Raw genomic sequence first — 16,128 nt, 5'->3', positions numbered from 1 at the left:
TGCTTGAGCTCCTTATTGTATTCACGCGAGATAATGAAGGCACGCCATTCACAATCGTACCCTTTTCTGTTGCACAACAGTTTAAAATGGTCCTAGATGCTAATATGTGCAAAAAGTTGAAGTGTGCTTCCACTTTGAGTTTTAGCCCAAGCCGTCAGGCAGTGAGGATGAAGACCGTGAAAACAGAGTGATAAGCAAAAGTATCAGCCTTTTATGGCTAATGTTATAGTGCATGGGTGTGAAAGAAGTGGGAGAGAATAGAAGATTATTTTTATACATTCTGGACTGTGCAGTCCCTTTCAGTGGAGACTGATGCCTCAGGAGTTGTGAAGTCAATCACTAGAGGGTGGCATGAGGTCAGACACTGGTCCCCACCCAAAGCCTAGTACTTAGAGCAGAAGTTGAACAGGAGACAGGCCAGTCACATACCAATCAACTGGCATCTGACACCCGATCCAATCCGAGCAGGTGCAAGAACCAGGGTCCTGGAGCACAGTTAAGATTAGAGCTGACCAGAGTTGACGAGGACAAAAGGAAACTAAGAAACGCATCTCCTTTTGGGATGCACAGTTCTTTGTGGTGGCTTCTTGTAAAAGTATGTGCCCTTCCCTGCCCCCGAATACCATGCTACCTCTGGTATTTGAGGGGTAGCGTTTGATAATATTTCATCAGGTTGTCATCTCCCCCGCACACACCTTTCTAGTTTTGACACATTTCACACAGATGTCGTACTTACTGTCTTGGGACAAGTCTGTGCACTTCACACAAACCAAGCTGTGCTAATACAAATGTCTGTAACTGATAAGGAATGAGGCATCTGGAAGATTTATTGCAGCTAAGACCAGAAAAGAGCTCTGTCCCTTCTCCTTCTCTCCCTGGAGACTGATGCCCTTTCATCTCTCCATCGAAACACTTGTTCTTCCAATTTTTCTATATTTGCCAAAGCAAAGATAATTCTCCCAGGTGCCAAATCTCTCTTTTTTGACTCAACCCTTCTATTCATCTACATGGAATGTCATCATGTCTGCCAATCTCTGCTTTTGAGTAGCTTTTGAATTTATATTTTCCTTTTCTCTCACTATCACCAGCTAGAGCAGACCCTGATCACATCAAACCTGGATTATTTTAATAATCTCTTCATTTGATGTGCTAGTTCCAGCCTTTTCTCTTCCCTATTTTCCACACCCCAAGCCCTCACTGTTGGATCCGTTGGTGCGATCTCTTTACCTGTAATAATAAATCTAACCCCTCCTGTAACACTTAGGATCTGTGCCACCTTCTCCATCCAACAACCTCCTACCCCTTTCTCACCACTCTTCTCCCTGTTTCCAATTTTGCAGTGTTTCCCCCACTTCTTCTAACCAATTTTCTCTGCTTAAAATGTCTCCTCCTTCTTCTCCAGCTATCCAAATGCTATTTATCCATCTAAGTCCATGTCAATTTGTCTCCATTCTCTGAAAAATTTGGTCTCTTTAAATTCCATAGCCTTGTCAATACCACACATTTAGGAATCTAGAAGATCATGTTCCGGTTTGTGTCGTTTAATTCTTGTTTTATAAGTTCAAGTTTGCTTCCTTCAACTGCTCTTGAGGGCGATGACTTTGGGATGCTATATTAAGCGGTCTTCCCTATAGTGGAAGACATCTTCCCCTGCAGTGGGAAGAATGCAATGGCACAATACGCACACGATGGTTATTTAATATATATCTATAAAATGTGTCTGAAAACATGAAAAAAAATGACATTAAGAAGGACTCTTGGAAGGTCAGCTTGGGATTTGGAGAGGTTTAAACATTTTATACACGGGAATTAATTTGAAGACACAAGGAATGAAGCATTCTGCACCCTCTGACCTTTGGACCGGCAGCAATGCTGGCACGTTATACTCCATTTTTTGGCCCTTCTACCACAGTTCCCGGGCTGCTTAATTGGCCTGCATTCCAAGTTCATCGCTGGAATGTAAGACATCACCTACACGTTTAAGTAAATAGTTAACTCTGACCTCTTGCTTTACCAAGTGGAACAGTGGTTTCAAACATGGAACCCTACATCTCTGCCACATCCTTTGTCACTGTGTGATCCCCTCACATCTCAGTGTTAAATTCTCTTTCTCTTCCCCTGAAAATGATGCTAAAGCAAAACAGGGGTAAAGTCAGAGTCCAGGGGAAAAGAAGAATGAAGTAAATTTGATTTTAAACCGAGAAGCAGTTTTCATTTTAAATAACTTGCATACATGGAACCTTCAGTTAAAAAAAGTAATACGATTTTTGTTAAGCACCAAAGAAGCAGCGAACCTGGGTGAAGTTGTATCTAGCTGGGGATTTGCTCAGCAGTTGGATAATCTGATTAGTAAATACTATAACAAGGTTAGAGAGTATACCCAGAAAATGAAAATTTATTAAATAACCAAGAGTGAAAACTCTCTTCACTTAGATCTTCCATATTCCATCTTCAGGGTCTATAGCAGAACTTTTTAAGGATTTTTTATAAAATCAAAAAAAGGAAAGGAAAGTTGATTTTAGACTATTTAAATAACACCAGGACTGGGTTCAAGGAAAACTGAACTGACATGCATTATCTCCGTACAGAAGTAGCACCTGGGAGTAATCAATTAATTCAGAATAAGAGCATCTCATTTGTATTATTCTTTTTTTTTTTTTTAACACATGTGGTTTAGAATTTCAATACTCAAACCATAACAGGCTGAAAATACCAAGTTGGCTCCCCAAATCTATGTTAGACAAGGTTAACCTTTAATAACATGCTGACTAATCTCACTCACCCTAAACATATTATTTTTGGATTTGACTTAAATAGCTAAGTTACCACTTTATCTCTCTCTTTGTCCAAGCCAATCTCTTCCCTCCCTCCGCTTTACAGTACCGTCTTTTCTTCTTGCTCAATATTATCAAACCAAACCACAAATCTAATTAAGCTGTCTTGATGGCCAAAATCTCTGCTCCTGGAGAAATGCATCATGCAGCACATGTAGGTAAGTGAATTAAAAAAGCATCCAGGCAGGTATCTGGTGAATGTCTCAGTTCATCCTTGCATAATAAACTATCTTCTCCTGCTCATTCATTTGTCAGTCACAGTAACTAAGGATTATTATTTGCTGAATGTACGTGACACCAGCAATTTGCAAAGTCTGTTGGCAAGAAAATCAGGTTAGAATGACAGAGTGAGAAATTAAGCAGAAGCCTGATGTAATTAGCTACAACAATCAGTGCTCTAATTTCTGATTTATTGTTTCCTGTTTTCCTGCTGCACTCCACTCTGTGTATACTGTATGCGCTTCATATAGGTCAAACAATTGCCTTATCAGTCCTGGCAAAGCGAGGGGTCAGAGTTAACAATATTTATTTAAACATGCAGGATGCTTCCCACTGCAATTAGGAAATAACTATTACTAATAGGTCCTTGGCACTACTTCCTCATTTATACAATTTTTGGGGGGAAAAAAAAGAAACAGAAACAAGAAAGAATTGGGATTTATTTCTTACATATGCACGAGAGTTGGCTTAGCTCTCCTTGTAAAAGAATTTTCCTTTCAAAAAAATCTATGCTTCTAAATGAGGCAAACAAATCATTATTGTTATAGCTGAATATTCTTTTAGGGGAAAAGTATCCTTCCTGATAATTAATACAGTTGTATTTTCAAATCTCTGTTAAAAGGTTTTTGTAGACCCCAGCCCCCTGGTAAACTCTCTGGAGGATGTCTTTGCTTTCCATCATTTGGCCACAAACTTAAAATGGAATTAGTCATCCTTTTCATAGTTTAAGAAAGCATTCTTTAAAACTGCATGTAAGATCTATTTCGAAGAGGAAAACCATGAGCATTTCTAAACTCCAAGAAGAATTTTTAAAAAGAAACCTCTGAAATAGAACAATGAACTCCTGTAAGATAGAAATACCACTATGCTTAACTCAAAATAATGTTTACAACCTGAAAATATAAGTCAATGTAGTATAAATTCAAATGAAATTTTTATCACTAGCCGGTAAAGGACAATTTTCTAGGCCCTTCCTTTTGAAAAACAAAGGAACTGGATACGATGAGATAAATACTTTTGCTTTTATTCTTTTTAAAAAAAAATTTAAAAACTTTTTATTTTAATTTCAGTTGTTATATATCCATTTATGATAAAAATTGAGGTGTACATACAAGCTGAAGGAAGTCATCTGAAGAAAGGATTTCAAATCTCAGAGCAAGAACAGTCAGTGCATATTCATGGATGAGGTAGATGAATATAATCTACATTAATGCAAGTGGGGAGAAAGAGATTTACTGGAAAAAAAACTGGCAGAAAGATGTTAGTTAAGGGATTGAATAGAGACAAGAATCTTTAAGAAAGTCTAATGTAATAGTGCTCAGGATAGAAGAATAGGTGTGTGTGTGTGTGTGTGTGTGTGTGTGTGTGTGTCCCAGGACCCTGTGACACTGTGTGTGTGTGTAGAGAGGAAAAGTAGGGAGAGAAGGGACCTCATATTGAAAGAAGTTACTTAGGCATTATTACAATGTTCTACTTATAATGGATAAAACCCGAAATGAAAAGTGCCAGTAGGAAAAGAGAGGGAAGACACATGTGAGAAATGTTTTTAAATTTGAAAAGATTTTTATTTGTTCACTCAGTTATTTATTCATGTGATTAACCTTTCTTAAAATGTTCTTTTTAATTTTTTAAAAATATTTATTTATTTATTTTGGGACACAGAAAGTGAGCACAAGTGGTGAGGGAAGGTGAGGGAGAAAGAGGAAAGAAAATCCCAAGCAGGTTCCCCACTGTAAGTATGGAGCCAGAGGTGGGGCTCCATCTCATGAACCGTGAGATCATGACCAGAGCCCAAATCAAGAGTCAGGTGCTCAACTGACTGAGCCACCCAGGTGCCCTGTAGGCTAAGTTTTGAGGGATAAATAGGTAGTATCCAAATGAAATACCAAAGTAAGGGTATTCCAAGGCATAAGATAAGCATGCTCTAAAGTGAGATATACCATTGCATGTTTGGGATTCTGAAAGAAGTTTGGAAAGGTGAAGTATGAGGTGCTAGAATATAGAATGGGAGACGTACCACTAGAAAAGAAAACTGGGACAAAATCTTAAAGAGTCTGTTATATCTTCATCTGAAGATAATAGGCAACAATGAATGGACAGTTGGGTTGCTTCCATATCTTGGCTATTGTAAATAATTCTGTAATAAACATAGGGGCGCACATATCTTTTCAAATCAGTGTTTTTAATTTCTTTGGGTAAATGTCCAGTAGTGGAATTACTGGATCATATAGTAATTCTATTTTTAAGTTTTTGAGGAGCCTCCATATTGTTTTCCACAGTGGATGCACCAATTTACATTCCCACTAACAGTACTCAAGTGTTCCTTTTTCTCCACATCCTCACCAGAGAAACAAAAATACCATATCATTCCACTCATGTGGAATTTCAGATATAAAACAAATGAATAAAGAGAAGGGGAGACACACAAAAAAATACAATTGTTTTTGAATTTTATTTGAGAGAGAGAGAGAGAGAGAGCAAGCAGGGGAGGGGGAAGAGGGTCAGAGAGAGAGAGAGAGAGAATCCTAAGCAGACTCCACACTCAGCACGGATGCCAACTCGAGGCTTGATTCCAAGACACCATGATCATGACCTAAGCCAACATCAAGAGTTGGCTGCTCAATCAACTGATCCACCCAGGTGCCCCCCAAAACATACTCTTAAATACAGAAAACTAACTGGCAGTTGCCAAAGGGGAGATGGGTGGGAGGATGGGTGAAATAGATAAAGGAGATAGAGTACACTTATTTTGATGAGCACTGAGTAATGTATAGAATTGTTGAATCATCATATTGTACACCTGAAACTAAGATAACATTATATGTTAGTTATATTTCAATTGTTAAAAAGAAAGAGAAAGAAGAAAAAATAAAGTGAACAATGAACGTGATTGGATTTGAATCTGGGAAACCCAGATATTCAGTGTATACGATTATGTCAGCTGCAAGCAAAGGTAGTTTTATTTTTTACTTCCCAATCTGTATACCTTTTATTTTCCTTTCTTGTCTTATTGCAATAGCTAGAACTTCCAATAGGATAGTTAAAAAGAAGTAATGAGAGGAGACCTCCTTGACTTGTTCTTGATAACTAGTGGATATGCTTCAAGTTTCTCATCATTATGTTAGCTGTAAGGATTTTTTGTTGTTTGTTTGGGGCGGGGTGGGGGGGTTGTTTGTTTTTTATAGATATTTCTTATCAAGTTGAAGAAATTCTCATCTATTCCTAGCTTACTAAAATTATTTATCATGAATTGGTGTTGGATTTTGTCAAATGCTTTTTCTGCACCTACTAATATGATCATGTGGGTTTTTTTTATAGAAAGTTGATGCAATGGATTACATAAACTGATTTTTTTAAATTTTTTTAATGTTTATTTATTTTTGAGACAGAGAGAGACAGAGGATGAATGGGGGAGGGTCAGAGAGAGAGGGAGACACAGAATCTGAAACAGGCTCCAGGCTCTGAGCTGTCAGCACAGAGCCGACACAGGGTTCGAACTCACGGACCATGAGATCATGACCTCAGCTGAAGTTGGACGCTTAACCGACTGAGCCACCCAGGCACCCCTACATAAACTGATTTTTGAATGTTGAATCAGGTTTGTATACCTGGGATAAATGTCATTTGGTTATGGTGTATAATTCCTTTTATACATTGTTGAATTCTACTTGCTATTATTTCGTTGAGAATTTTTACATCTATGCTCAAAAAGAAATTATTTCTCCTAATTCCTTTGTCTGATTTTGGTATTAGAGTAATGCTAGCATCATAGAATGAGTTAGAAAGTATTCTTTCTGCTTCTGTCCTCTGAAAGACATTGTCAATAACTGATACATTTTCTTCCTAAAATGTGAAGTGGAATTCGAAAGTGAATCTGTCTAGACCCCACCTTTCTATTTGAGGAGGTTATTAATTTTTGACTCAAATTATTTAATAAATATAGGCTTATTCAGTTTGTCTATTCTTTCTTGTGTGACTTTTGGTATTTTATGTTTTTCAAGGAATTTCATCTAGATTATCAGTTTATGGGCATAGAGTTAATTCATAGCATTTCTTGATTAGCCATTTAATGTCCAAGCGATCTGTAGTGATATCCTTTCTTTTATTTCACATATTAGTAATTTATATTGTCTCTCTCTCTCTTTTTTTTTTTTTTTTCTTACTTAGCCTGGCTACAAGACTATTGATTTTATGTATTTTTCAAAGAACAAGTATACGATTTTGTTGATTGATTTCCTATTTCCAATTTCATTGATATCTGCTTATTGTTTCTTTTCTTATGCTTACTCTGAATTTACTTTGCTTTTATTTTTTTTAAGTTTCTAAGGAAGAGACTTAGTTTACCTATTTTAGATATTTCTTCTTTTCTAATATATTCATTTAATGTTATAAATTTCTCCCTATGGACTGTTATTGCTACATCCTACAAACTTGGTTGTGTTTGCATTTTTATTGAGTTGAAAATATTTTTAAATTTCTCTTGGGATTTCTTTGATCCATGCTTTATTTAGAAGTGTGCTCTTTGAACTCATGTGTTTTGAGATTTCCTACTCATCTTTCTGTTATTGACTGCTAGTTTAATTCCATTGTGATCTGAGAGCAGACATTGTATGATTTCTATTTTTTCAAATCTGCTATGGTGTGTTTACGGCCCAGAATGTGGTTTGCCTTGGTTGCATGTTTCATGTGAGCTTAAGAAGCATGTCTATTGTGTTTGATGAAGTAGTCTGTGGATGTCCATTATAGCCAGTTGAATAATGGTGTTGCTGAGTTCAGCTATATCCTTATAGATTTTCTGCCTCTTTTATCTGACCATTTCTGATAGAGGGATACTGAAGTCTCCAACTCTGATGTGGTCTCGTCTATTTCTCCTTGCACTTCTGCCTCATGTAATTTGTTGCTCCAACGTTAGGCACCTACATGTTAAAAATCATTATCTTCCTGGAGAATTGATCCCTTTATCATTCTTTAATGTCCTTTTTTATTGCTGATAATTTTCCCTGCTTTGAAATTTTCTCTGTGTGTAATTAATATAGCTACTTCTTTTTTTTTAGAGTTATCATGGTATATATTTCTTCATCCTTTATTTTTAGTCTATATGTGTCTTTATATATATATAGTGGGCTTCTTATACACAACACATATTTGAATCTTGTTTTTTGATATACTCTAACAATCTCCATCTTTTAATTGTCCAATTTAAACCCTTGGTGTTTGAGATGATTATTGACATAGTTGGATTAATATCTATCATATTTATTACTGTTTTCTATTTGTTGTCCCTGTTCTTTTTTGCTTTTCTGTCTTCTACTCTTTTTCTGCCTTTGAATTGAACATTTTATATAACTCCATTTTCTCTCCTTTGTTAATGTACAAATTATACTATTTTTAAAAACTTTTTGTAGTGGTTGTTCTGGAATTTATAATATATATTTATTATAAATCTAAGAACACTTTCTAATAACACTATACCACTTCATGGCAGTGTGAGTAACTTATAATAATAAAATAATCTTAATTCCTCTCTCCCATGCCTTGAATCATTGCTGTCATTCATTTAACTTATTATAGCATACATAAGCATATGTATAAATATATATACATATGTAAGATGCATACATTAGCACACATAATCAAATAGGTTGTTTCTGAAAGAAAAGAAACATATGATCATCTCAATAGACACAAAAAAAGTATTTAACAAAATTCTACATCCATTTATGATAAAAACATTTAATAAGTTAGACACGGAAGGAGCATTGCAACATAATAAAGGCCATATATGACAAGCCTATAGTTAACATCATACTTAATGGTAAAAGGTTAAAGCTTTTCCTCTGATAGGGAACAAGAGAAGGATTCCCACTCTCACCACTTCTACTCAACATAGTGCTGGAGAGCCTTGCTAGAAAAATCAGATAAAATAATAATAATAAATTAAAAAATAATAATAATAATAATAGACATCAGAATTAGAAAGGAAGAAATGAAGCTGTTCTATTTGGAGATGACATAATTTTATGTATAAAAAATCCTAAAGACTCAACTAAAAAACTGTTGGAACTAATCAATGCATTCAGTGAAATTGCAAGATACAAAATTAGCACACAAAAATTAGTAGTGTTTCTACACACTAACAACTAATTTTCTGAAAAAGAAACAAAAACAATTGATTCCATCCAGAATAACATCAAAAACAATAAAATAATTAGGAATAAATTTAACTGAGAAGATGAAAGATCTCTAGTCTGAAAACTACAAGCCACTGATGAAAGAAATTGAAAGAAACACAAATAAATGGAAAGGTATCCCATGTTCATGCATTGGAAGAAATAATATTGAATGTTGCTAAAATACCATCTATAGATTTAATGCAATCCTTATCAAGATTCCAGTGGCATTTCTTACAGAAATTAAAAAAAAAAATACTACTAAAATTTATATGGAACCACAGAAGACCCTGGATAGCAAAAGAAGTCCCGAGGAAGAACAATGCAGGAGGTATCACACTTCCTGATTTCAAGCTATATTATAAACCTATAGTAATTAAAACAGTACATTACTGGCACAAAAGCAGACAAATAGACCAATAAGACAGAATCAAATTCCCAGAAACAAATCCAAGCACATACAGTTAACCAATATTTAATAAGAGAGCCAAGAATACTCAATGGAGAAAAAAACAGTGTCTTTAATAAATGGTGTTGGGAGAATTGTATATTCACATGTAAAAGAATGAAAGTCAAAAATTAACTCAAAACTGATGATTAGAGGCTTAAATGTATACCTGAAACCATTAAACTCATAGAAGAAAACAAGAAAAAATCTCCTTGACATGGGTCTTGGTAATATTTTTTTTGGAAATCACACATAAAGCAAAGGAAACAAAATCAGAGTAAACAAGTGGGGTTATACCACACTAAAAATCTTCTGCACAGCAAAAGAAACCATCAACAGAGTAAGAAGACAACCCTTGGGGAGTGCCTGGGTGGCTCAGTCAGTTAAGCGTCGGACTTCGGCTCAGGTCATGATCTCTCGGTACGTGGGTTCAAGCCCCGCATCGGGCTCTGTACTGACAGCTCAGAGCCTGGAGCCTGTTTCGGATTCTGTTTCTCCCTCTCTCTCTGCCCCTCCCCTGCTCATGCTCTGTCTCTCTCTGTCTCAAAAATAAATAAATGTTAAAAAAAAATTAAAAAAAAAGAAGACAACCCTTGGAATAAGAAAAATATATCTGCAAATCATGTATCTGATAAGGGGTTAATATCCAAAATATACAAAGAACTCCTACAACTCAATAGCAAAAATAATAACAATAACAATAATAATAATCCAATTCAAAAAGGGCAAAGGACCTGAATAGATATTTTTCAAAGAAAATATATGAATGGCCAACAGGTACATGAAAAGATGTTCAACATCACCTGTCATTAAGAAAATGTAAATTAAAACCACAATGAGATATCACCACCTGCCCCTTAGAATGGTCATCATAAAAAAGACAAGAGAAAACAAATGCTGGTGTAATTGTGGAGAAAAAGAAACTCCTTTGCATTGTTGGTGGGATTGTAAATTGTCATGGCCATGATGGAAAAACCGTATGGGGATACTCAAAAAACTAAGAATAGAACTACCATATGATCCAGCAACTCCACTTCTGGGAATGTATCTAAAGGAAACTAAAACACTAACTTGAAAAGATACCTGCACCCCCCCCCCCACCGCCACAATGTTCATAGCAGCATTGTTGACAATAGCCACGACATGGTAATAACCTAAGTGTCTATCAATAGATGAATGGATAAATGTGGCATATATATACAATGGCATAAAAAATGAGAAAAATCCAGCCATCTGCAACAACATGGATGGATCTTAAGGGCATTATAAAATAAGTCAGGAAAGACAACTACTATATGATCTCACTTATATGTGGAATCTAAACACAAATCAAAATAAAAGAGAACAAAGCAAAAAACACCAAACTCCTAGAAAAAGACATCATATTTGTGGTTACCAGAGGTAGAGGGTGGAGGGGGGTAAGTGGAGGAATGTAGTCAAAATATACAAACTTCCAGTGATAAGAGATAAGTTCTAGGGTTGTAATGTACAACATGATGACTAGAGTTAATATTGCTGTATGATATCTAGGAAAATTGTTAATGCAGTTGATCCTAAGGGTCCTCATCACAAGGAGGATTTATTTTCTTTTTATTGTATCTATATGAAATGATGGATGTTAACAAAACCGAATGTGTTAATCATTTCACAGCATGTGTAAATCAAATCATCATGCTACACAACTTAAACTTACACGGTGATGTTTATCAAATTGTTTCTCAATTAAATGCATTGTTACTAGTATTGTTTTGAACAAACTGTTATCTGTGATATCAATTAAGGATAAGAAAATTTTAAGTTTTGGGACACCTGGGTGGCTCAGTCAGTTAAGCGTCTGACTTTGGCTCAGGTCATGATCTTACATTTCGTGAGTTTGAGCCCTGCATCGGTCTCTGTGCTGACAGCTCAGAGCCTGGAGCCTGCTTCAGATTCTGTGTCTCCTTCTCTCTCTGCCCCTCTCCTGCTCATGCTTTGTCTCTCTCTGTCTCTCAAAAATGAATAAATGTTAAAAAAAAAAAGAAAATATAAAGTTTTTAACTTTATTATTTCTTCTTCAGTGCTCTTCCCTTCTTTATGTAGATCTGAGTTTCTGATCTATATTGTTTCCCTCTTCTGTAAAGCACTTCTTTTACCATTTTTTGCAAGGCAATGCTACTGGCAACAAATTCTCTTAATTTTTGTTTATGTGAGAAAGGCTTTAGTTTGCCTTCCCTTTTGAAGAATAATTTTTCAGGGTACAAAAAACTAGTTGGTGTTTTTGTTTTGTTTTGTTTTGTTTTCTCTCAACACTAAATATTTCACTCCACTCCCTCCTCACTTGGATGGTTTTTGAGCCGTCGGACGTAATTCACATCTTTGTTCCTCTTTAGTCAGGGTGTTTCTTCCCTTTGCCTTCTTTCAGGATTTTATTTTTAGCTTTGATTTTCTGTAGTTTAAAAATATCTGCCTGGTATAGGTTTGTTTTTTTTTTGTTTTTTTTGTTTTTTGTTTTTTGATTTTTATCCTGTTTGGTGTTCTATGAACTTTCTGGATATACGGCTTGGTGTCTGACATTAACTTAGGGAAATTCTCCATCATTATTGATTCAAATATTTATTTGTTCCTTTCTCGTTTTCTTCCCCTTGTGGAATTCCCATTACACGTATGTCACACCTTTTGTAGTTGTCCCTCGGTCTTTGATATTCTGTTCTTTTCCTTCAGTCTCTGTCTCATTGCTTTTCAGTTTGGGAGGTTCCTATGGACATATCCTCAAGCTCAGGGATTTTTTCTTCAGTCCTTTCCAGTCTACTAATTAGCCCGTTAAAGGCATTCTTCATTTCTGTTATAGTGTGTTTTTTGGTTGTTGTTGTCATTGTTGTTGTTATCTCTAGCATTTTTCTTTGGTTCTTTTTAGGATTTCCATCTCTCTGCTTACAATCGCTATTTGTTCTTGTATGCTGTCTACTCTATCCATTAGAGCTCTTAGCATATGAATCATAGTTTTTTAAATCCCTGGTATGATAAATTCAACAGCCCTGCCATGTCTGGTTCTGACACTCGTTCTATCTTTTCAAATTGTGGGGGGGTGGAGGGGCCTTTTGGTATACCGTGTAATTTTTTCTCAAGAGCCACATGTGAGGTACTTGGATAAAAGGAGTTGCTGTAAGTAGGTCTTTAGTAATGTGGTGGTGAGATGTGGGGAAAGAGAAAGTGTTCTATAGTCATGAGATTAGGTCTCAGACTTTTAATAAGCCTATACCCCTGGACTATGAAGTTCAGAAGTATTTCTTAGTTTTTTTCCTCCATCCTTCAGTGGTAAAGGATAGCTAGAGTGGGTTGGAGTTGGATATTCCCTTCTTCCACATGGAAAGCTAGAGCGACTGGAATTTGGTTTTTCCCTCCCTCTAAGACAGTTAGGCTCCAATAATACCTGGTTCACGTGGCAATTTCCACACATGAGCCTCTGCTCCTGTGAGCTATGACTTTCTATATTCACCTGTCTGTCTCTCCTATCTTGAGGGCCCTGTGTTCTCATTTCTCCTTTGGATCCTAGAAGAGTTGTTGATTTTTCTGTCTGTTCAGCATTTTACTTGTTATTAGGATAGAGTGGCAACTTCCAAGCTCTTTACATGTGGAACCAGAAACAGGAAGCCCTTAGTTGTTTTTTTTTTATGTGAATGATAGGGTAAACATTGAAGTCATTTATAGAAACAATATTTGCTATTACTGAGGTATTGTTGACGTATATATAGGCATAGCTGGGACATAAACCTATACACAATCCATATGAAGCTGTTCTATGAAAGGCCTACATTCCTTAATTCTTTCATTTACTCCACAAATATTTACTGAGTGCAAAATAGGCTCTGTACTGTTTTGAAAAAACAGTGGGGAACAAGTAAGACAAATCTTTATTCTCGTGGCAGAAAGTCAGGAGTTCAAGGTACCTATCAGAAGTGAAAGGCTCTATGAATGCTAATTGGCTAAAGTTGAGGCTCCTGGGTGTGATATTTAAGAATAGCAAGACAGGCAAAGTGGACACCATCCAGGCTGGAGCATTAATGGAAGGTCATCTAGTACAATGTAGTTCTGGATCATGGACTTAAATTACTCAAAAAGAACAGCCACGTCTACAAGTATGATGGCATATGAGAATCAGGATTTAGGGAACTCTGATTTCTTCGAAACTCACTGTTGCCTCGAACTAATGGAGAAGGTCCTATTTATGAAGGGCAGAAGCTGAGGGACGGTGAAGTTTGGTGGACTGCTGCCTTCCTTTGACATTGGTGGCCATCTGCTTTTTGAAATACTCCTCAGCAACATGTCTCAGTGCACCACAGGCAAGAATGAGGTGACACCAGAATTCCACCAGAATGTTGATGTCAAAATCTCTCTCACGGAGGTGCACTTCTGTGGGTCTCCCACCCTAGAGGATGACGTGGACCTGATTGAGGCCTTTGCCCAATACATGCTAAGATGTACATAATCCTGGAGGCATTGAAGATACATCTTCCAGAAGCTGCAATGTGTGACTTCTCTTGATCGTGAGAACATTTGGATCTACCCCAACCTTCTGCACTTGCACAGCAAGTTCTTTGACTATAAGATCCCCTACACCATGATACTTAATCTCTTTTCGCTACTCTACAACGACCAGCACCAGAGGCTTTTTGTGATTAGCCTGAATCTGCCCATCAGGCAGGATCAAACCTAATGCCACTTCCTGACCCTTCTTTTCCCCAAGAACAAGGACATTTTCTTGACTCCTATTACGAATAAGGAAGAGATGAAGAAGCCCTTTGACAGGCAGATTACCAAGAACATGTCAAGATGCCTCCAAGAGATGTTACTCGCGTCATGAAAACACTGGTCAACCACAAGTTTCCAGGCAACTTCCAAGGGCTCTCGGGGGCTCAGTGCATGTGCATCATCTGCTCCTGTAAGGCAGGCTCAAGACTATTGCATCTGCCGGAGCAAGGTTTATCTACGTTCATAAGCCACCCGTGTACATCTGCTTTGACAAGATCTCCTTCGTCAACTTTGCCTGTGGCTTCACCCCCACTTGCTCCTTTGACTTTGATATTGAGACCAAGCAGGGCACCTTCAGAAGCATCAAGAGGCAGGTGCATGGGAACCTGATTTTGTTAATGCAAAAGGTTCAACATCAAAAATGAAATATTGGAAGAGAGGGTAAACCAAAACTACAGCGAATAGGGCTCTAACTGCGATGAAGAGGATCACCATGCCCACTTGGACTTGATAAAAGGATACCTACTTAGAGAATGCCATCAACAGTAGAGATGACTCAAGAGAAGGAACGAATAAGTCATTCAGCTCAGGAGAGGAAGAAGAAATGGCAGAGAGATTTGACAGCAAGACCTCTGCCAGTTCCTCCAATAATGAGGATGACTGTGCCTGGAGTGAGAAGAAGAGGAAACACCTCAAAAAGACCAAGAATCATAAAGGTTACAAGAAGCCTTTGGAGAAGGGAAAAGACCTCAGTGCCCCCCAAAAGGCATATTTATGCATAGATGCTGTGGTTCGATCCTGAGTGAGAAAAGATCAAGTCAGACAGTCTTAACATTAGTATTATGAAACTTTCCAAGAAGGCAAACGAGACCTGGAGGGGAATGTCCGAAGAGAAGAAAGACAAGTGGGATTGCAAGGCTGAGGATACCAGAGGGAATATGACAAAACCATGAAAGAACATAAAGGGGTTCATGGTGAGTCTTCTAAGAGAGACAAGTCAAAGAAAAAGAAAAGAAAACTAAATGTGGGAAAGAAATCAATACCTTCTAGGAGCTCATTATCCAAGTTATTCTCAAGGCAGCTAAGTGAGGCCTTCAAGAAAATAGTCTGTGTCCTGTGAAGATAACTTTTCAGGAAAGAACAAAAGCAAAAAAAAGAAGACAAGCAGGAAAGGACTCTGAAGAAGAGGAACTAGCCAGTACTTCCCCAGCTCAGAGGATTGCATGACAGGATCTGATAAGCAGAGAGGAGGGAAATGTTCTTTCCTTGTACTTGTCCTGTCACACCTTAGTCTCTCCATCCATGTTTCAGTACCAGTTTCTCCTTGTGTGAAATGTCATCCTCAGGTTATGTGCCATCCAAACAAGTTCTCCTGATGATATACCCTTCCTTGGGGAAGCAGGAGAGGTGTCTTATCTGCTACTTCTCAGGGATGACTCTATAACTTGGGAGAGCTTGGGTCAGAGGCAGGGTAATGCAGGATCAAAATCCTCCTAATTTCCAACCTTTAGGATATATGCTTCTTGTTCAGGTCAAGTTGCTATAGCAGGGGTCATGTGAGGTCGGGCCTGTCGCTTCTAACTGGGGCCTATTTCTACTTTTATTTTGTATTTCTGGTCTGTGAAAATCAACATTCAATAGAGGGAACTGACTTCGGGGAAGAAAGAGAAGGAGAGGGTGATCAATTTTGCCAAATACTACTGATTGGTAGAGAAAGACAATGGCAAAT

General features: G+C 37.2%; 1 pseudogene; it reads left to right on the top strand.

Moving 5' to 3' along the window:
* Window positions 1-15,775, top strand: part of LOC109262157 (FACT complex subunit SSRP1-like) — a 118,591-nt pseudogene extending 102,816 nt beyond the window's left edge.
* Window positions 15,776-16,128: the final 353 nt, after the last annotated feature.

Source organism: Panthera pardus, unplaced genomic scaffold, assembly GCF_024362965.1.
Source record: "Panthera pardus isolate Hobbes unplaced genomic scaffold, ASM2436296v1 HiC_scaffold_13, whole genome shotgun sequence".
In the NCBI taxonomy this organism is placed as follows: Eukaryota; Metazoa; Chordata; class Mammalia; order Carnivora; family Felidae; genus Panthera; species Panthera pardus.
This window is presented reverse-complemented; position numbering and strand designations above follow the sequence as displayed.